We start from the raw sequence: 21,293 nt of genomic DNA on the forward strand, positions 1-21,293 counted from the left end.
CATACCAAAGGTTTGCCCGTTAGCGCACCACTTCGTTTTTCATGGCCGGTTTTCTCCCTGAGGCGGCGGCGCCGCGCTGGGCCTAACGTTTGGCCTAGTACAAGTACGCACTCAGCGGCGATGGCGAGCTCGGCCATGGCCTCGACTGAACCTCTCAGCAAGCAGCACGACGATACCCAAGATGAAGACAACATGCAATGCGGTTCAAATGAAGAGGAGCCGATCGAAAGCAATCCAGACGAAGGCTGGATATTGAATGTAAGTAGGGCCCAAAGACGGAAAGCCAAGGTGAGCGACACTAAGAACCAGAACCTTACCCCTGCGCGGCCGATACTTCGACCGAGCATTCATAACGCGAAGCCTAAGCCCCCGCCGCTGCCGAAAGACGACTACATGCTTGTCATCAGGCCGAAAGAAGGCCTAGCCCTCGCCAAGCTTAGCCCTGCCCAGCTCTCCGAAGCGCTTCTGCAAGAAGCAAAACTTACGTGGCGCGAAGCCGACTTGCGCATTCGTGTGGATGAGACCCAGAATATCTTGACTGTGAGCACGCCTCATCAGCAAGCTGCCAGGACTCTCAATCAAATCCGACAATTGAACATTGGTGGCCGAATCTACCCTATTATTCTCTACGGGCTCGCTCCCTCCGAGTCGGCAAAGGGTGTCATCCATGACGTTCCAAACCACTATACTATGGAGCAAATTCTAGACGACCTGTACTTGCCGGGGTATGAGTTTCTCTCGTGTCGACGCCTCGGCACTACAGGAACGGTTGTGATCACATTCCTTGGGCATAAAGTGCCGTTCTACGTGTATTACAAAGGGGTTGAAGTCAGGTGTTACCTCTATAAGAAAACTGTGCCGTACTGCAGCAGCTGCAACACCACGGGTCACCGCTCTGATGTATGCCCAAACCCGAACGTGCGAACCTGCGAGCTCTGTGGACTGCGGAATCCTGAGTCGGGACACGACTGCAAGCCCTACTGTGCCCTGTGTAAGGGAAACCATCTGACGGCCAGCAAGGGATGTCCCAAGCGATTCTGCGAGCCCTACATCTTGCGGCGTAAGGCTCTGGTTCGGGAGCGTGGAATCGAGCGGAAAGCTCCGGCGGCCCAGTCGAGATCTTCACGAAGCACGTCTCGGCGACGGTCCAGCAGCTCAAGGTCGACGGCTCCTATCCCGACAACTACCACATCGAGGAGCTCCCAGTCTACATCCAGATGCAGATCTCGGAGAAGGAAGAGCAGCTCCCATCCACAACCAGAGAATGAAAAGGTGAGCTGGGCTGAAGTTCTTTCTCTCACTGCTCACGCCCCCAACTCTGTGTGTACGAAATGTAACCAGATAAAAGCTGAAAATGATAGGATTAAAGCTGAGTGCTCTAAGCTGGAAGCCGAACTTCAGAACTTAAAAAAAGAATTTGTGTCCTTAAAGACTTCAGTAACCCAGTCTGCAGAAACTCAAAACCACTTGGGTGCGCCTGAGAAACGCCGCAAAGTGGACGAGAACAAAGGACACGTTCAAAACTCACCAGAAATTCAGCAGCTAAAATTAGACATGAGAGAAGAAATTAAGCAATCCTCAGAGGCAATCACCAAAATGGTTGGCGAAATAATAAAAGAACAAGTAGCTAACCTCACAGCGGAGGTTTCGGCGCAGATAAGAGCACTGACACAACAGGTGGCCGCCCTAGCGGCTACCGCAGCCCAGCTTCAACAGTCAAACGCCGCTATAACCAGTCGCGTAGAAGCCTTAGAAAGCCCAGGTGTGCAGTCTTTGACCAGACATTCGCGTCGAGATAAACCGTACGCGCGACCATCACTGCAAGAAACTCAGGACAACTCCGACATCGCCAACCATGGCAAATGAACGCAAGAAGAGGGAGGAGCTAATACTATGGCAGTGGAACTGCAGGAGCATAAAACCCAAAATCGCTTCTCTAATGCAGTACATGGGGTCCGGCTGCGGAATGCCTGATGTCATTGCACTTCAAGAGACAAACGCGCCAGCAAAGCTACCGGGCTATGTTACACACGGGGACACCGAAAGACATAATTCAAGCACCCTCATACGGAAAAGCATAACTGCGATTCAACACTCCTTAATTCAGCAAGAGCAAGTAGGAATCTTGTCAGAACTGATACCGAGAAACGCGGGGAAGGCCAACAGTCTTTTCATACTAAACATGTACTGCAGACCAAAGCACAGGACGTCTGAAATCCATTCTATTATTAAACAGGCGGTCACCAAATCGGCAGGTAACCCGCTCATTGTGGTCGGGGACTTTAATGCCACACACCCCCTGTGGGGTTATGGCTACACGAATGGCAGGGGTACAGAACTCAATCTCGCCATCGAGGAGGCGGATCTCACGCTAGTGACTGACCCGTCGGTACCTACGAGAACGGGCAACAGCGTGACCAGAGATACGTGCCCCGACCTCAAGCTCATTCGAAACATTAACCAAGTTCGATGGTGTAACACTGGAGAGAACCTGGGCAGTGACCACGACATAATCTCCACCGTAATCCTTGCGGACAATTACAGTGCTTATGTCGGGGAAGCGAAACTCACAGACTGGAGCAAATTTCGAGAGCGTCGAGAGACTGTCTCCGAAAGAAATTAAAGTATAGAGGAATGGGCCAGCGAAGTCAGGGCGGACATTAAAGCCACGACGAAGAAGGTTCACCTCACGACGCAAATACCGCACGTCGATCCCAGGCTACTCCACATGTGGGAGGCCCGGAGGAGTCTCATTCGTCGTTGGAAGCGACAGCGACATCACCGGAAATTAAAGAGACGCATTGCCTTGCTTACTGAAGAAGCGGCCCGGTACGCAGAGCAGCTCAGTCGAGAAAATTGGCTCTCACTCTGTGACGAGTTAAGGGGGACTCTCAGTACCTCCAAGACATGGAGGTTGTTGAGGTACCTTATAGACCCGACAAAAAGCAAGGGTGAGTCCGCCAGAGTAATGGCCACTGTTATGCACTCGTTCCCCGGTACCCAGGACGACCTCCTTCAAGAACTTCAAACAAGATATACACCAAAATCTTCCACTCCACCCTTCCCGAACTACACAGGACAGCCCAACCCCAATTTGGACAACGACATTCAAATCTTCGAGGTCAAGGCAGCACTTGCAAAAATTCGCAGGAACACCACTCCCGGACCAGATCAAATAACAAACAAGGCATTGGCGAATCTTGATACGTCCTCGGTGATTGCGCTAACCACATTTATGAATACTTGTTGGAGGGACGGTACGCTCCCCGCGGAGTGGAAGGCGGCCGAGGTCCATTTAATTCCGAAAACGGGGAAAAAACCAGATATCGAAAACCTCCGCCCGATCTCCCTCACCTCTTGTGTGGGGAAGCTACTCGAGCATATCATCCTCGAAAGACTTCAATCCTACCTGGAAGAAACAAACAAGATGCCATCAACCATGTTTGGTTTCCGCCGTCACCTTTCAACCCAGGACATCCTCCTGCAGATAAAAGAAGATGTAATGGGCCAAGCCAACCGCCACACTCCGAAAGCCATCCTGGCCTTGGACCTGAAAGGGGCTTTCGATAACGTCACTCACCAAGCGATTCTGACCAACCTGAACAGCCTTGACTGCGGAACACGGACTTACAATTACGTCCGAGATTTTTTATCAAATAGAAAAGCCATCCTCAGGCTTGGTGACTTGTCCTCCGGTCCCATTGACGTGGGTGGCAGAGGCACACCACAAGGAGCGGTTTTATCTCCCCTACTTTTTACTATAGCCCTTATAGGCCTACCTACAATCCTGGGGGCCATCCCGGATCTGCACCACGGCTTATATGCCGATGATATTACAGTGTGGACAGGCAAGGGTTCGGTAGGCGAGATGCAGGACCGTCTCCAGCTGGCCGCTGATGCTGTGAGTGACTACGCAAGGACGTGCAGGCTTTCCTGCTCACCACACAAGTCCGAACTTCTTATGGTCGGGAAGAGAAGAAGGAAAAAAGTCCAAGATCCCGGCATCCAGATCACCCTGGACGGCCATACCATCCTACCGTCACCTCACATCAAAGTCCTCGGTATGACTTTTCAAGAGGACTGCTCAAACACCATTCTTCTTAACCGGCTCAATCACACAACGGGACAAATTACCCACATGCTCCGAAGAATAACCACCAAAGCGAGGGGAATGAAGGAGGCGGACACCCTTCGTCTGGTAGAGGCCTTCGTCATCTCACGCATTACCTACGCCATTCCCTATGCTTTATTAAGCAAGGGCGACTTGGCCAAGATTGACACCATGATCCGGAAAGCCTATAAGCATGCTCTGAGGCTCCCTATTAGTACCTCGACCGACAGTCTTCTGAAATTGGGCCTACATAACACGGCAGCCGAACTAGTCGAGGCCCACCTCGCCAGCCAGCGTCTGCGACTAAGCACGACGCCATGCGGGAGGAGTCTCCTCACCAGACTGGGAATGGCGTCCCCCGAAGAAAGATCCCAGCAAGTACGCGACGTACCTCCAAAAATAAGAATAAACATTGACCTTGCACCTATACCCCGCAAAATGAACCCTACTCACCACGCCGGGAGAAGAGAATCAAGAGCGCGCACTCTCGACAAACGACACAGGGACCGAGACCGCACGGTTTACACCGACGCCGCCGACTACGCCAGAAGGGGAGCCATGACCGCCGTGGTTACCTCAACAGAGAACCACCTCACCAGCATCACCTTGCCCTTCACAACCACTACCCAGGCAGAGGAAGCGGCCATTGCTCTGGCCATCTCCCAGACAAATGCGGATACCGTTATTACGGACTCGCAACAGGCTTGCCGAAACTTCCTTCGTGGTAGAATTTCCAAAACGGCTCTGAACATCCTGCTGCAAAAGCCACCCGAAAGAAAAGTAAAGATTATTTGGACGCCAGCCCACTCAACCCTCAAGGGCAACACGACCGCCCATGACATCGCCCGAGAACTATCCCGCCAGGCGACACGAGGGTGTAGGTTAAAGACTGCGTGTCCTTTGGTTACGTATCAGGACATAACGGGGTAATATAAGTGCCAAAGAATGATATATCCCCCCGGTCATGCATCCCTAACCAAAGAGCAGGAGCACTGCCTCCGGCTTCTCCAAACAAGTACGTTTCCTCATCCGTCAAAACTTCACTTGCTCCATCCCACTCAGTACTTCCCGCTGTGCAAATTTTGCGCTTCCCCGGGCACCCTGTACCATATGGTATGGGAGTGTTCGGCAAACCCCAAAATTCCAAGAATCGCGCACTCTTCCCCTGAGCAGTGGGAGAAGGAGCTGTCCAGCTGCGGTCTCGATTCTCAACTTTGGCTGGTGGAAAGGGCCGTAGCGGCAGGGGCTCCAATGGAGTCCTGGAATGAGGGCCCCACACCACATTACGATGCTCCCAATAAAGTTTATCCTCCTCCTAGTGGTGGAGATAGCAAGCGAAACATTGCTAAAAATGTCGGTTACGCATATGTACGATATTGCATTTCGAAGGTAACCGTGTGGTGTAATTGAATTATCAGCGCCACAGGACCATGTGGGAAAAGCTATTCATCTTGCTTTGGTTTGCTTTCTTAATTTAAGTACAAACGCAAAGGCTTATTTTGGATTATTAGGGACGTTTTTGCCACGAGCCTGTGATTGCAGTGGTTATCCCTTGTCACTATCTCGGAATGAGTGCGCGTTCTGTGTCGGAATGTTTTCGTCACAAGTAAATTGATTCCGTTTTGCAAGATTTCTTTCACTAGGAAGCGACGTTGGCTGCTATAGGGGAGCGTCCAAAGAAAGGGACAGGAATTGAAGCCCCTCAAACTGACAGGATATGACCTGCTAAAAGAACCTTTCATCGCCATTTATTACTCTGTAGTTGGCATGTAGCCAGTCCAAAACCATTTTGAACAACGCAGTGAAAGACAATAAATTGTAGTAGGGCATTTTCAAGAACCTGCATGACACACGTGGTGAAACAACAGAGGTTCAAGAGGGAGGCCGTATCTCTTTCGCAACCAAAGAACATCAGCCGATTAAAGTACTTTGAACCGTATTTCTTTTATTGGCCACTTGCACTGAGTATGTAAAGAGCCCAAATAAACTTCCGAATTAATCATGTGCCAAGGGCAATCCCCCGAGATGGTTGTTGTTGTAAACTTTATTACAAAGGAAGGCCAAAGGCCAGGTGGGGTAGAGAATGGGGAGGACGGAGCACTGTTTTTATGATGCCGACTTCAAGGGTTCTTTTCAGAAGTCGTGCAGACCACTGCTAAATTGCTCGTACTAGGCCACTTTTCTGGCATAAATGGCGATTTCGAAGAGTGTGTCGTGTGAGAGGGATGTTGCGTCGATGTAGGTTGAGGTGTCGTGGTGAGGGGGAGTGAATGTGCGAAATCAAGAAAACTTGGGGCAGTGCCAGATGAGGTGGCGGAGATCGGCTGTGATAAAGTGGTGGCAGTAGGGACATGGGGGGGTGTGCTGGGGATAATACCATTGTCGAATGGTCTCTGGTGCCGCACCGGTGTTGGTCAGGAACTTGTTCAAGAAGATCTCTTGTGCTCGGGTCAGGGTGGGGACAGAGGTGAGGTGGCCTGAAGGGGTGAGTGCCTTGATGCGTTGTTGTTTCAGCTGCTTGAATCTACGGAGCCTGATTGCGCGAGCCAGAGTGGGGTCATCGTCAGGACAGTTGGGCCAGGGGTGGTCCGAGAAGGGCGGTGCCGGGGGTCCATCGGAGGCTATTTGAGAAGGGCCTCCTGTGCAGCCACGTAAGCTGCTTGGTTCCCAGGAGCGCCTGGTTCATGACCGGGTGTCCAGTCGATTCGGACTTGGCAGCCTGATGTTTGGAGCGCAGTAATTTGATGAATAATGTGGTGGACAGAAAGGTGGGTGGACATGGCATGACAAAGTTATTCGAGAGCTTCATATGAGTCTGTTAGTAAGCGAAGGTTGGGGGGATTGGGAAGATGGTTATCGTACATGAAGTAGTCGAGAGAAACGTGCATAGAGATGAGCTCAGCGTCCGTTGAAGCAATATTTGGAATATAGTAATATTGGGCTCCCATGATAAACTGTCCGGGCTGATCTATGCTGTGCCGACGTGTGGGATTATTGTTGGAAGAAATGCCTGCCTGCACCACGCTCATGACGTCAAGGGCATGGCGCGAGGCGCGGGGCGGGAGAGCTTTATTCTGTTCACTACCCTACAAGTGCGGGTGTTGCAGATTGTCCCACATTTATGTGGCTAGCGTCGGTGTAGACGTCAATTTTACACGGTCGTTTAGTTAAGGCAAGGCGTCGGCAGCGTTGCTGTCGAAGCTTGGGCTTCCTGTGTGCGACGGGTTGAGAAGTGACGGATTGAGTGAAGTGGGGCTGCTACCAGGGGGGTATTGGGGCCGGAAAATTAGGTAGGGGAATATTGCTTTGTTGATCGCACGTATGAGGAGCACGCCTTGGTGGGTGAGTTGTCGTTTAAAATTGTATTGATCCGTTTGTTCCTGAATGATGCAGTCGATTAATGGGGGGGGGGGGGGTCGCTGCTTGTTGGAGGTCGGCAATTTTTGTATGACGTGGGAGAGGCCAGTGATGGTGCGTAAGGTGGAATTGTGAAGAACTTGTAGCGTGCGTCGCTGGGTGCAGTTGAGGTAATAATGTGTCCCTCCGTACGAAAGAGTGCCCACTGTTACTGCTCTGCCGTGGGTGGTGATAGTCTTTTGTTTGTCTCCCCCATGTTTGTTTGAGAGCCGTCGGACGGTATGCTGCACGAAGTTCCATTTCTGTTTAAGGCGATTAAGCCATATTGTGGGGCTGTTTCTGGTTCCAATGTAGGCTCCGGGGAGTTTAATTGGTTCCAGTCTGGCTGACACACAAATGGAGGATCCGAAACTTCATTGAAGCTCAACCCATTCAATTACACGGAACCTACTTCTTCTGGTCTCCCCGAGTCCGTTACCTTGGCAGGGGTGTACCACAAGGCTCCATACTTGGCCCAACTCTTTTTAACTTAGCCATGACCAGAATAGCAAGACAGATAACCAATGAGTCCAGAGCCCGCTTTACTATCTACGCCAACGATATTACTATATGGACCGAATCAGACCAATACCCAAATCAATACGACATGATTACCGACCCCCAGCGCGCAGTGACGGGACTCGAAAAGGTCCTCCCCGACCTTGGCCAGTCCCTCGCACCTTACAAAAGAAAATTCCTCGCCATCTTCGGTGCCCCCCCACCCCCGATTACGTGCCACCTCAAGTCAGAGTCGCCCCCGAGATGAGATGCCACAAAAGCCCCTTAAAAGAGAATGAACACTATATTTTTGAAGTGCGGGCCAAGAACGGACCAATGTACTACCGCTGGGACGGAGCGTCACGGCATCATGACTAAATCATCATCATCATCTCCATCATCATCCTATCTGCGCCGACTGCAGGGCAAATGGCTCTCCCATTATTCTCCAATTACCACGATCCGGTGCCAACTGTGACCAATTTATCCCCGCAAACGTCTTGATCTAATCTGCCCATCTAACCTTCCGCCGCTACCTGCAATCTTACCTTCTCTAGGAATCCACTCTGTTACCCTTAATGACCAATGGTTATCTTGCCTTCGCATTACATGCCCTGCCCCCGTGCATGTTTTCTTATTAATTTCTACCAATATGTCCTTAACACGTGTTTGTTCCCTGATCCACTCCGCTCTCTTCTTGTCCGTTAATGTTACACCTATCATTTTCCGCTCCATTGCCCGCATGACCAAATGTGGTAGCAAAATGGGGAGCCAATCCGAGAATGCCGCAACGAATCCGAGCAGTATTCACCAAATATGGAAATGAAAAGGAAAGAGGCAATTATTGTGTCCTGATGGATCCTTGAGGGTATACAAGCGAGGAGCACAAGTACGGGAGGAGAGGCGAAGAACCCGGAGCCGCAAGGAGCACGTGGGTTTTGAGGAACCAGCCAGGAGGACGGGTCCGGGCCGGTCTACTATACCTAACAAGCGTGGACAGAGCGGGCCAACCTCGCATTGGCTGAGGCATCCTAGTTTCACGGCGTATTGGTCGATCCACCGGATACCGCCGGATGCCTGCTGGCCATCGTCCACACCCCGTCTGCTTCGGCTTCGACAGCCCCGAAAGACTACTTTCGGCATCCTCCCGGGTACCTTTAACGGCAGCATCTACCACAAGAATAGCCACCGAGGAAGTACTTCGGGACGAGTGGTGTAAACGTCTTCCATGGAATGACCGTGGACAGTGACGCTGACACTAACCAAAGACGATTACGGTAACCACCGCGTCGCGGTTACGCAACAGGTGCGGCATGTCAGCTATGACGACCGGTGTAATCCAGTTCAATCAGGACTTGTTCGTATAGGACGCAACTCGGGAGTAGTTCTTTAGACATTGCTGAGGAGAGTGTGATGAAGTGCCGGTGGACGACGAGGAAGAGGAAACCGAGAGCACGCCGGCAGAGAGAGCGCGCAGAGATTCGAATCAGACCGGTGATCAGGGGACGCCTGTGTCGCGCTGGGCTTGAGAGCACGGCCCTGAGATCGTTTTCACGGAAAACCCGGAGTGAAACCACTGCTGTACCCGCGAAACATCGGGCGCTTATCCTGTGCTATGATTTGGTGACGTGCTGGGCGAGAGAGCGCGTGTCCGTGTTCCCCGGAGGTGAAACCGTCGGTTCGCACCCGCTGCTACACCATCAAGCATTGGCTCAGGTGCAAGGTAGACCATGCCTGCCCGATGTGCTCTACCGGGATCCGATGTGGTGTAGTGCCGGTCATCGAGTCAGCCGCGCCGTGACGTCTCCGTCGACCTCTCCCATGTCGTGACGTCGACACCCTGGGACTGCCACAGAACCCAGTAGGACGTTTTTTCTCTCTACCGGGAGCAGTTTTATGTTCGTCTGTGCATGCTTACGCGTTAGCTTTATTTTCGTGTTGTTGCCACATGACAATATCTATCTTCTGCTTCTGCTTGCCATTTATGGATAAAGCAGCGTTTACCCGCCCACGCACTCGCCATTGACTAGTGCCTTTCACGCCAAGCCGGGGCTCATTCATTACACGGAGTACGGTTTATTTGTAATGAGTAGATATGAATTAACTATTGATGAACTGTAATATTGCGTAGCATTAATGCATGGAGTTTCCACAACGCATGACATTTCCACACTACTCGAGATTTCGCAAAAGTTTCACTTGTAATTGTTATTATGGCGTAAATTAAGATAATTTGTTGAACAAAATTCTGAAAATCATAAAACATTGGTTGATCATTCTCTCATAGGAACCGGTAAAACACGAAAGTGAAATGTGCCTTTACAGGAGCATTTCAATGTTTAGTGTGCATCGATATGAACTTAAGATCGCAATTTATATTTTGTCGCCATGGCCGTTAGACGACCCAACATTAGACATTGGGTTACAAGCGCCGGAGAATTGCGTAAATCCGATTGAAACCCCAGGCGCTCGTAAACCGTCCAAACGAAACCCAACGGGTTGTCAGTGAATCGTTTGTTGAAGTCTCAGGCCGCGGCAATTAAAGGAGCTTGATTTGCGGGCAAGCAGCAGCCTTGTGGGTATGCTTGGCAAGCGACGTTCTTCCGGCGAAAGTGTGACCACGTTGGTCCTGCTCCGTGGCGTGTGCGCCAGAAGCTTGCGTTGCGACGAACTCAGCTTGTGGAACGCGGCTGCGGCATTCCACAGGCTGAGCGGTATTGCACGCAGGGGGCGGGCGGATAACCACAGGAGCTCCCGCTGCTATACGCTGCCCTACTGAGGCGCCAACTATCGCCGCTGATTGGCGTCATGACCCACCACTTCGCTTCCCCTCTCCTAGAGGGCAGCACCATATGAATGAATACGTTAGAAGGAAGGACATCAGGCGCGTCCATACAGCTATTCGGGTATGAATAATGGCTGAACTGTCAGAGCGTTTCACACCTTCGGTTGCGGCCAGACTGATCATAGGCCAGAATCCTACCGCCGCAACGTCAACGGATCTTTTCTTTTGAGGTCATTTCTGTGATGGATATGACGTCAGTGAGGTTTGTGTACAGCAGCATAAAACACTTTCGTGTAATAAGAAAAATAGAAAATAATTACGGAAACTGGCGCACCGTGTTACGGCCTGCAGTTCCACAAAATGCATATTTCGGAAAAGTTTCAAATGGGCCATTGTAATAACGCGAGTCGAGATAATTGGTCGGAGAAAATTTCAGAAAACATGAAAAATAAAAAAAACGGGGGAAAATGGCAAAACGTCTAACGCATATCGCATTTCCACCGTAATGCATATTTCGCGAAAGTTTCACCTGTAACGTTATAGCGAAAATATAGATAATTGTTTTTTTAATATTTTGGGAAAGAACAAAATAATAAAAAAGAAAATTATATACAGCAAGTGGCGAACCGTGTAACGACCTTCATTTCAACAATAACCCCGACTTCTGTAAAGTTTCACCTCTAGTCGTTATAATAGCGTGAATGGCGGTATTTGGTCTAACAAAATTTTGGAATATTTTCACTAAAAATATGCAAAAAGAAAATGGCAAATCGTTAACGAACTGCTTTTCCAGAATACTGCAGATTTTGCGGATGTTCCACCTATAATCGTTATATTATCGTAAAGGAGATAATTGGTAAAAACAACTGTTGAAACATTTAAAAATAAGCAAAATTGAACGAATGACGAAAAGTGGCGAACAGTGTAAAGTCTGCAATTTACTAAACAATGCAGATTTTTTAGAACTTCCACTTCTAATTATTATATTAGCGTAAATGGAGATAATTTGTCCGGCATGATACTGAAAAAAAATAATGGAAGAAAAAACTCACACTCAAGACAAGCTGCATAAGAGTGCTACGCGTAAGTAGATAACTCTAATTTCTCCTGAATGTTGTAGCGATTTTTCTTTGAGTTATATTGTCTATTGCGGTATCAAGTAAAGAATTTATTTGGATTGGATTTGCGCTGTTTATTGGCCATGGGGTTTGTGTTAGGATGTTTTAGTGTGTGTAGAATGAATGTATACTTTCTAAACCCCGCCAACGGCTCCCCTGCGTTCATCGCTCAAAGCTGGTCAAAATACACCACCAGCTCGTGACAGAACACTGCGCTCAGAAGCTGCAAATCTCTATTGTGATAGCTTCAAGGGACGAGATAGGCACACTCCGAATAGATCAGTAAAATATTGCCGCGGGAAGCCAGACTGTTTCACTTTTGAACCAGGTATTTTGAAGAGTGTGATTCGAGGGTAATGTCCGTAGATTAACGCTCCGCTTGCTTGTCTGTCAATAAACATCCATTTAAACTTTCTCGTTCTCGAAATGTTTCTATTCTAAAGCTTGCAACGCTACTCTAACTACAAAAGCTACCATTGTCATATTTCATCAATAAACCAAGCCTGGTTTCTTGTGGCAGCGGAACCGGGGTCGTAAGGGTACGGGTAGATTGCATTAAAGGGACCTTGCAACACACTTTGAGCAGTGCAAGTAATCATGCGCGACTTTGAGATTACACCGGCAGGAATACGTGACGCAAATATTATACACGCAGGTGAATTGGTAAGCCCGCATATCGCTGTGAAAGACGCAGAAAAGCCAATCGCGCTGTCTTAAGTTGTCCTCATTATGCACGCCTCGCATACCCGAAACGACGTCATTGCGGTCATGGCTGTCCTATAGACTGTAGCTAGCCTACTTTATGGCCTATTTCTCGTATTTCCTGTGACGATCTGCTGTTGGCGCTGCTTTGTGCCAACCTCTTTTATGCCTGAACCTGTACGCACAGCTTTGGCTGATTTGTGTTTTGAGAATTCGCGGAGTTTGCGTAACGCAATCAAAACCCCCCGTTCAACCAAAGCACTCGGCAATAAACGTTTAATGCTTCAAAAACGCCCTAACAGCTTGTGCACATGCTTAAGAGCACGCAGCCTTGTCTGCTTTTTTGCGGTAACAAACCCAGAAATAGACCCCTTCATATTAGGGAAGAAAAAATACAACTCTCCTGGCTGTGATATATAGAAGAACGCCAATAAGAACACTGCGAGCCGCTCCGCTACCCTGGAGAGAGAGCACAGAATTACCTCATTGTCTGCGGTCAAGTATAGAGGGAACAATTATGCGCGATTTCTCATTGCGCGTAGTTTTGGTGATAGTGAACGAATTGTCATAATTTTTGGGGAGAAGATTGCTTGGACAATGGAATTTACCCCAAAAAGATTCCTAGAAGTCGATGGTAAGTCTTGCAGGGTCACTTTAGGTCTACTTTGCTGGCCACGCACCCTGACGTAGTTGGATTGTAATTTGACCACGATTGTAACGCGAGGGGTGAAGGGGTGACTTTTCGCATCACCGATAAAGAAATTGCGGTATTTCGGTACGCGATTGTATTGCGAGGGTCGACATCAGTCAACCTAATTACGCAACAAACTCCCGTTACCATAAATACAGTAGCCTCGTAAGTGCGAAAACGCTTACCGGGATCCAAAAAAGAATCTTCAAAGCCAAACCGTCTTTAGCATAATAGAAAAGGTGGTCGAGAATAACAATGATGATAGCATTGCATAACAATGGAATCACCAAGCGATGTTAGCATCAATAAACAGGTTCTGAGCATAAACAGTAAAAAGATCCATAATATAAAAAAATGTGGTTTATCTCTCTTCCATAGGAAAAAGTAAAACTCAAAAGTAAACTTTGCTTCACAGGAACACTTGAATGTTTTTGTGCATCGATATGAACTGGCACGTCGCTATTTATAATTGCCACAACTGTAAGTTTGATTCTGCTCTCAGCGGAATCCTATTGGACATTTTTATAATGCATCAAAGAAGAAGAAGGTTTCAGGCGCTTGGGGGCCGAGGAACGAAGACGAGAAAGAAGTCAAAGCTGACTTGGACTGGCTTGCTGTCGGGCACAAGTTCGCCTTTTATAATAAACTAACTCTTTCCACCTGGTACAACCCTCAACGTGTGAGTTTACCGTTACATAAGTGGTCGAGGTGCGTGGTACATGATATCCCAACCATCAAGGCCTGTTCCCGTCAAAGTGTCGCCTGTTCACGAGCGGACCAGCCGTCGCCTACTCCGACTGCCGGCGGAGTGCGGCCTCCTACCTGATCGGGCAACCAAGATCACACGACGCAACGCCGGCTCTGTAAACGCGAACTTTACTGACGCCCCTGTCCAGTACGTAGTGCAATATCCGCACACACCAAAATCTTCTACGGTGAGCCTTACGAAGACGTGGAGGACTGGTTGGACCACTTCGAACGAATCGCCACATTCCACGGCCGGGGCAATGACTGAAAATGCCGACAGGTGTACTACTCTGTTGAGGAAGGTGCGCGAACGTGCTTCGAAAACCACGAATCCACATTTTCGTCGGGGGAGGAGTTTTGTCAGCTCTAGCTAGCGACGTTCGCTAGCAGCGACCGCAAGGAAAAGGCTGAAGCTGCCCTTCAAGCCAGAATTCAGCGCCAGAACAAAAGCGTCACCATGTACTCCGAGGATATGATCAGTGTTATTAGGCACGCAAATCCTGAAATGACAGAAGGCAGGAAGGTCCGGCACCTCATGCGCGGCGTAAAGCAAGATATCTTCGCCGGAATGATACGGAGTTCCCCGAGAACGGTTGCGGAATTCGTCAATGAGGCTGCAAAAATTGAAAGGGCACCTTACCACAGATCTCGGCAGTACAACCGCGAGCAAGCTGTCTTGTTCTGTATAACCGAAGAGACAAGCCCTGCCTCCCCGAGATCGTTAGGCAAATTGTCCGCGAGGAGCTCTAGAAACTTAAGCAGGAACCTGTGTCACCGTCTTAAGTGTCCATTGCGGAGATCGTGAGGGAGGAGGTAAGCCAATGTGTACGGGCACCGGAACAAATTGACGTGTTGCCGCAGGGCAAACCACGCGCCTCGTACGCCATTGCCGTGCAGCACGCCGCATACTGCAACCCCTCCAACCGTCGCCACTATTGCACCGCAGTGTACCCCTGGGGTGGTGCGGTGCAGCGCTCTCTACATGACGCCAACAGGCCGTCGGAAGAGTGACCTGTGGCGCACCTCTGACCACAGGCCCCTCTGCTTCCACTGCGGAGAGGAAGGACACGTGTACCGTACTTGCCATTATCGCTGAGCTGGCCTGCGGGGATCGCTCCCGATGCGCCACCCCCGCAAAACTGACAGCGACCGCTGGATATAGCAGACAACACCGCCGAACGCCGGAGCATGTATCCAGCGTACCACATCGCCGAACGCTGGAACACGTTTCCGCCGGACTACATCGCCAAACGCAGGAACACGTTTCCGCCACAACGCGTTCAGTCCCGGTCGCCGTCCCCTGCCTGACGTAAGTCCTCTAGACAATGGTTCTCCTCTGTTACTGCCGACCGACTGTCCGGAAGCATTGAACACCGGGGAAAGTGAAACCACTGACCTTCCGAAGGTGAGGGTGCTGGCGTCAATGAACGCAAAGATCCTCCATTCCAAGAACGACGGCAAGAAGACGAAGAATAGCTGAAACCTAAATGTAATCCTAAACCTATTACCTGCGCTGTACTCGTGGATATCGACGGCCATGTGACGACAGCTTTTGCTGATACTGGTGGGGACTATTCGGCCATGAGCGAAACTCTGGTGTCTGCGTTAAAGAAAGTGGTCACCCCCTGGACTGGCCAGCAAGTTCGTACAGCTGTCACCCCTGTCAGTAGGTGCACTGCGCGGATAAATATACGCGGCTTCACACACGTTACCAGCTTTATTGAGCTCTCGGAGTTCTCGTGAGAGTTTATTCTCGGCATGGATTTTCTGTGAACAAACGGGGCTGTTTTTGATCTGCCGAACTCCAGAATTACTTTTTCGACAAAAAGAGTCATAGCTAGCCACATTGAAGACAAGCGCGACGGGGCGTTACGCATTGTTGACGACGATGTCACTCTACCCGCCCGTGCTAGCTTGTTGGTTAATGTTAAAAGCAACACATTCGAGGGCTTCGGAGGCATCGCCGAAGCCAACGTTCGGTTGCTTCTGCAGAAAGGCCTATGTGTTGCAAGTGTATTTGTCAGCCTGCAAAATGGAAGCAGGCCAGTCCTGGTCACTAGTTTTACGAATGAGCGTCCAGATCTTACGAAAGGCACCACTATCGCGTTCATCGAGGAAGTCGCCGATGTCAAGTCTGTGGGCGCGTCGAACACAGCATCAATCGGTACGCTCACAGCTGACCTGGGCATACCTGTGAAAATTAACCAAGAACTTTCCACAGCTGAAGTGGAAGCAATGCCACTACTGTAATGTTGATTCCGCTCTCAGCAGAATCCTATTAGAGATTTGTGATCATCATCATCACATCATCATCAGCCTATCTACGCCCACTGCAGGGCAAAGGCCTCTCCCATTATTCTCCAATTATCTCGGTCCTGTGCCAACTGTGACCAATGTATTCCCGCAAACTCCTTGATCTCATCTGCCCATCTAACTTTCTGCCGCCCCCTGCAACGCTTGCCTTCTCTAGGGATCCACTCTGTTACCCTTTATGACCAGCGGTTATCTTGCCTTCGCATTACATGCCCTGCCCACGTCCATTTCTTCTTCTTAATTTCTACTAATATGTCTTTAACACCAGTTTGCTCCCTGACCCACTCCACTCTCTTCTTGTCCCTTAATGTTACACCTATCATTTTCCGCTCCATTGCCCGCTGAGTCGTTCTCAATTTAAGTTGAACCCTCTTAGTGATCTTCCAAGTTTCTGCCCCGTAGGTGAGTACCGGTAAGATGCAGCTGTCATACACTTTCTTCTTAAGCGACAATGGTAGGCTGCTATTCATTATCAGAGAATGTCTGCCATATGCACCCCACCCCATTCTGATCCTTCTAATAATCTCTGCCTCGTGTTTGGGATCTGTGGTTGAGATTAGAGATTTGTATAATGCATCAAAGAAGAAGAAGGTTTCGGGCCGCTTTGGGGCCGAGGAAAGAAGACGAAGAAAGAAGTCGAAGCTGACTTGGACTGGCTTGCTGTCAGCCACAAGTTCGCCTTTTAGAATAACGTCACTCTGTCCACCTGGTACATCCCTCAACGTGTGAGTTCACCGTTACAATATTTCGTTGGTATGGCACCGTCATAGGCATCGACGTTACACACTGGATTGCAGGCGCCGGAGCATTGCGTATATCCGACTGAAACCACAGGCGCTCGCAAACGTTCCGTTCGAATGAAACCAAACGGGATGTCACTGAATGGTTTGGTTAACACGCAGTCAGCAAAAGGAGCAGCGGACCGTTCCACGAGCGCAGCAATTTCACGTCAGCGTCGATGTTACCCCATTGTCGTTGTCCTACAGGCTTCTCCACAGGTTACGCCAAGCGTCTCGCGTGCACGTAGGCGCTGACATCGAGGCGCAACTGTGGGCGCTCATTAGCGTCATGATGCACTACATCGCTTCGCCTCTCCTAGGCGGCTGCCCTATCTGAAGGAAAGGATATCAGGCGCGTTGTCGTCCCGTTTACACGTCAGTCGAACACATTTACTCGGATTCTTCCGATGCGGTGTTCCATTCGGACATTCTTCAGCGAACACCTAAGAAGGAAACACCGGTCACACACTATGGCATAGGTTTCTTGCCTACTGACAATGATGGGGCTGTTCCTTTAGACATGCTCATGCTCCTGAGCCTCAATAGCCTATTGAAGCCCCGAAGGAATGTCGGGCATGCAAATCCAAATGCACGGCTTGCTAAGGAATATTTCAACGAGAGTGTTGCTTACATTAGGGATGGATTCAAACTAGAGGAAGAGCAACCCAGCTGGGTGCACATACTAGACACCCTTGAAACCAAGACACGGTTTTACCATAACCGCACCAGCCAAAGCGCATTAGTTGGTGCTTTTGTTTGACCTGTAAGTGTTTTTATGAAACCCTCTTCGTTTTTTGTTATCGTATCAAGACGGTAATCAAGAAAAAAACTTCACAGCACGGTCGGGAGCGCGTTTCGTAGCTCCCGTTGCGCAGAAAGAGTTCGTTGTTGAAATCCCGGCACAGTCATTTCTATCGGAAGTTTTTCTGGTGATGTCATTTCCGTGACGCACATGACGCCAGTCAGATCTTAGTGAACCCTGTCATAAAACACTGTCGTGTGAAAAAAATGATAGAAAGAAAACAATCATTAAAGGAATCTCAAGTGGAAGTGTACTGGGTTTTGTAGTGCTTTATACACACACTCTTGCATCGGCGGTTAAGCGTTTACTGAGCCTAAAGGGAAGAAGTAGGAGGATTGTTTTAGCCTCCTAAGTCCAGAGGCTTCTTGTCCTGGCTGCCTCAAGGGCACGCCGCACCAGGGCCACCTCACGCTCCATTGCGGAGCTGGTCAACGTGGCCTACCACAGTTCAAGGGATCGGGATGGGAGGGAATTTGGGTGTTGGCCTCAGGAGAAGACGAGGTGGTAGGTGTAACGAGGGGTGTCACACTGTGGGAAGTCGGGTGAGAAGAGCACGCATATTTTATATCTGTCGATGTGCAATTACTGTCACATTTCCCCGTAATACAGTAGTAGGCAGGGGTGAAGCTTTTTAGCTATTTCGGTACGTTTGTTTCACGCACTAATACAGACGAAGTGCGAAAAGTGTGTTTTTCGCGAACGGGTACAAAATGTTCGAGCGGAGAAGAGCTCTGTTATTAAAGAAGTTGCAGGTTGAATTCAGGCCATCATGCCTGCCAGAGTGATTCGCGTCAATAAACGAAAAAACGGTACCGAAGAAACAGACACAAACACGATGTAGCTGTGACGATTTGTTTGATAATTGCTTCCTCTTGCCGTCAAACTGTCCGAAGGAAAACATATCGGCTCGAGGACTTTTTTCCAGTTGAAGACTCGAAAACATTCTGTGCCTTTCGTTTATCACAACACCAGGGTCTCCGTCCTAAATGAGTAAGGACACCAAATTTGAAATTTGAGATAACAATGTAAAATGCCTCTTTTTTATAAGGAGATACCTCCAATCAAGTTTCAACAGTGGCCGTTGAGTATAACGTATTTTAAATCCATTTAATTCTTTGCGCACAAACGAAAGCCCAGAGCGGGCCAGCTTGACATCTGCTACTTGCCCCAAACTGCGGGCGCCGGCAGTCCCATGACGTAGCCGACGCCCTGGCTGCGGTTGGCCCACGCTGCTACACCGTATGTTCCCGTCATGGTTATGTAACTGACGTCATGCTGCCCGGGCGCGCGGGTATGATGAAGACCTCGGTTTGTCTGGGCGAGTACGTGCGCTCGCTCGCTGGCGCGCCCGGATAGTCAGTGGTGCGACAAAAATGGTGACGTCAGGGGCTACCTCCGGTCATGGCGGCCGATCGGCGTTCGTTTTGTCGAAACCGAAACTGACGCGAAAAAAGAATGCGGTAAATGATGTTTTACACGGAGATCGATTGTATAATCTGCCATTCTATGATTAGTGGGCTAATATGCACCCATAGCAGCGAAAAAACGTAACAAGAAAATTTAGTGTCAGTACTCTTTTAAGGGGCACATAATAGTTTTGCAATATAATTAGTCGGGGAATATTTCGTACGCATATCAAACCCAGCGTACCTGGAGTAGGTAAATTAAGAAATATACATGGCCTGTTTCGCGTTGCTTGCTGAGAAGGTATTGACAATTTCACGCAGATCATTTTCGTACGGTCATTTTTTTTAAGTCAGGGCAAGTATAAAAAATGATGGTAGAATTGGAAAGCGAGACAGCGTGCGCAGGCACCAAAACCTGTCTCAGACCAAGATAGTTTCGTTGTGGCACGGTCTTTGGACGGTTGTTACGGTCTGTTGAACAGTAATTGCAATCTGATATCGTTCATAATTTTCTGGTTGTATTTCTTAGATTAGTTTAACGCCACGCGTGACACGTATCAGGCAATACTTAGGGAATTTATAAAGCCGCAACCTGACAGATAAACACAAAATGGCCAACTTGTGTATTCGACAAATACAGAAATAAAACGCTAGATATAGACCCATTAGACGCAAGTGGTCGTAACTCCCCGAAGTAAAAGGGCTATGTGCCCGTTTACCATTTCAGGAATGCCGGCTGGCAATAACTGTCTTACGGCTGGCTTGTGCGACTCCGTGAGAATGCGAAAGCGGTCTGCAGCGAGCGGTGTGGCCACCAGCCACCCAGGACACACAGAGACTATAGAATGACCAAGTAGCTCAGGAAACCTCTCGAGTTCTTTAAGAAGCACCACTGCGGAACGTAAAATGCATGCCAGCTGATGACCTGAGTTACCTGCGGGCATGTGCCTCCAGAGCGCACGCCACTGAATTGAAGGCTCGAGTGCACATAAGCGCATGATAGGATATATTGAAAACACAGGGGGTGGATTGTTGAACGGTTGACAAGCAAATGCTAATTACGTCTTTTTGACGGGTAAAGCGAACACTTTTCTCACGCCGGACTTTATTAGCAGGGTTGGGTTTTTATTTCTGGTGAGATCCCTCAAAATATTTTATTCTGCACTGGCTTCGTGGTTGACATCACTTTTTTTGTCATTTTACTTTGTAGAAAGATTTCAACACCTCAACCTGAAAAAGGTTAATAGCAGCGAATGTGCAAATATTTTATTATGAAGCATAACGGTAAGCGATTACGCAGTCAGCTAAGTTCTTGGTGACGACTGTTCGGAAACGTCAGTGCCCTATTAAAGATTATGCTTTCTTAGTGGCATCGCCCCTGGCTCCTGGCCTTTTTATCTTTCCATTTTATCCCCATCCCACTTTTGTACAATTATGACACAACCGATTATTTTTCTAACTATTTCTGCCTTAACAGTCCCTGCACAGCTCGCACAGATCGCACCCCGACAGCGTGCGTATTTCCATTTTTCTGTATTGTGCCTTTGTGTATTTGAGCATGTAAAACGTACATCTTTTACTGGATTAAGTTCTTATTCGATTTGTATGCCACTGTTTTTTTCCGCTGCGGACATTTTATATGTATTCAAGACGAAACTGTCACAAATTTTGAATTTTAAAGACGCTGGTTCTTCCTGTCGTGTGCCTTTATGTTTGGCTTAACTGCTCTTGAGAATTTTGTTCCGCAATTTTTAGCTTTTATGAGCCGAGCCAGAATAGGTAGTCAATATTCACTCACTGTTTGGGCATTCCCTCACGTGCTATTTATTTTTTCAACCATCGGAAACATTTTGTAACAATTCTTTGTTGCGACACTGGATGTCTGGCACATCTAATAACTACTCCTTTTGTACAGAACTAGGCAATAAAAGTACTTCGTCGGCTA

Source organism: Haemaphysalis longicornis, unplaced genomic scaffold (assembly GCF_048455015.1).
Source record: "Haemaphysalis longicornis isolate Haplotype H1 unplaced genomic scaffold, Haemaphysalis longicornis Haplotype H1 scaffold_5, whole genome shotgun sequence".
NCBI lineage: Eukaryota > Metazoa > Arthropoda > Arachnida > Ixodida > Ixodidae > Haemaphysalis > Haemaphysalis longicornis.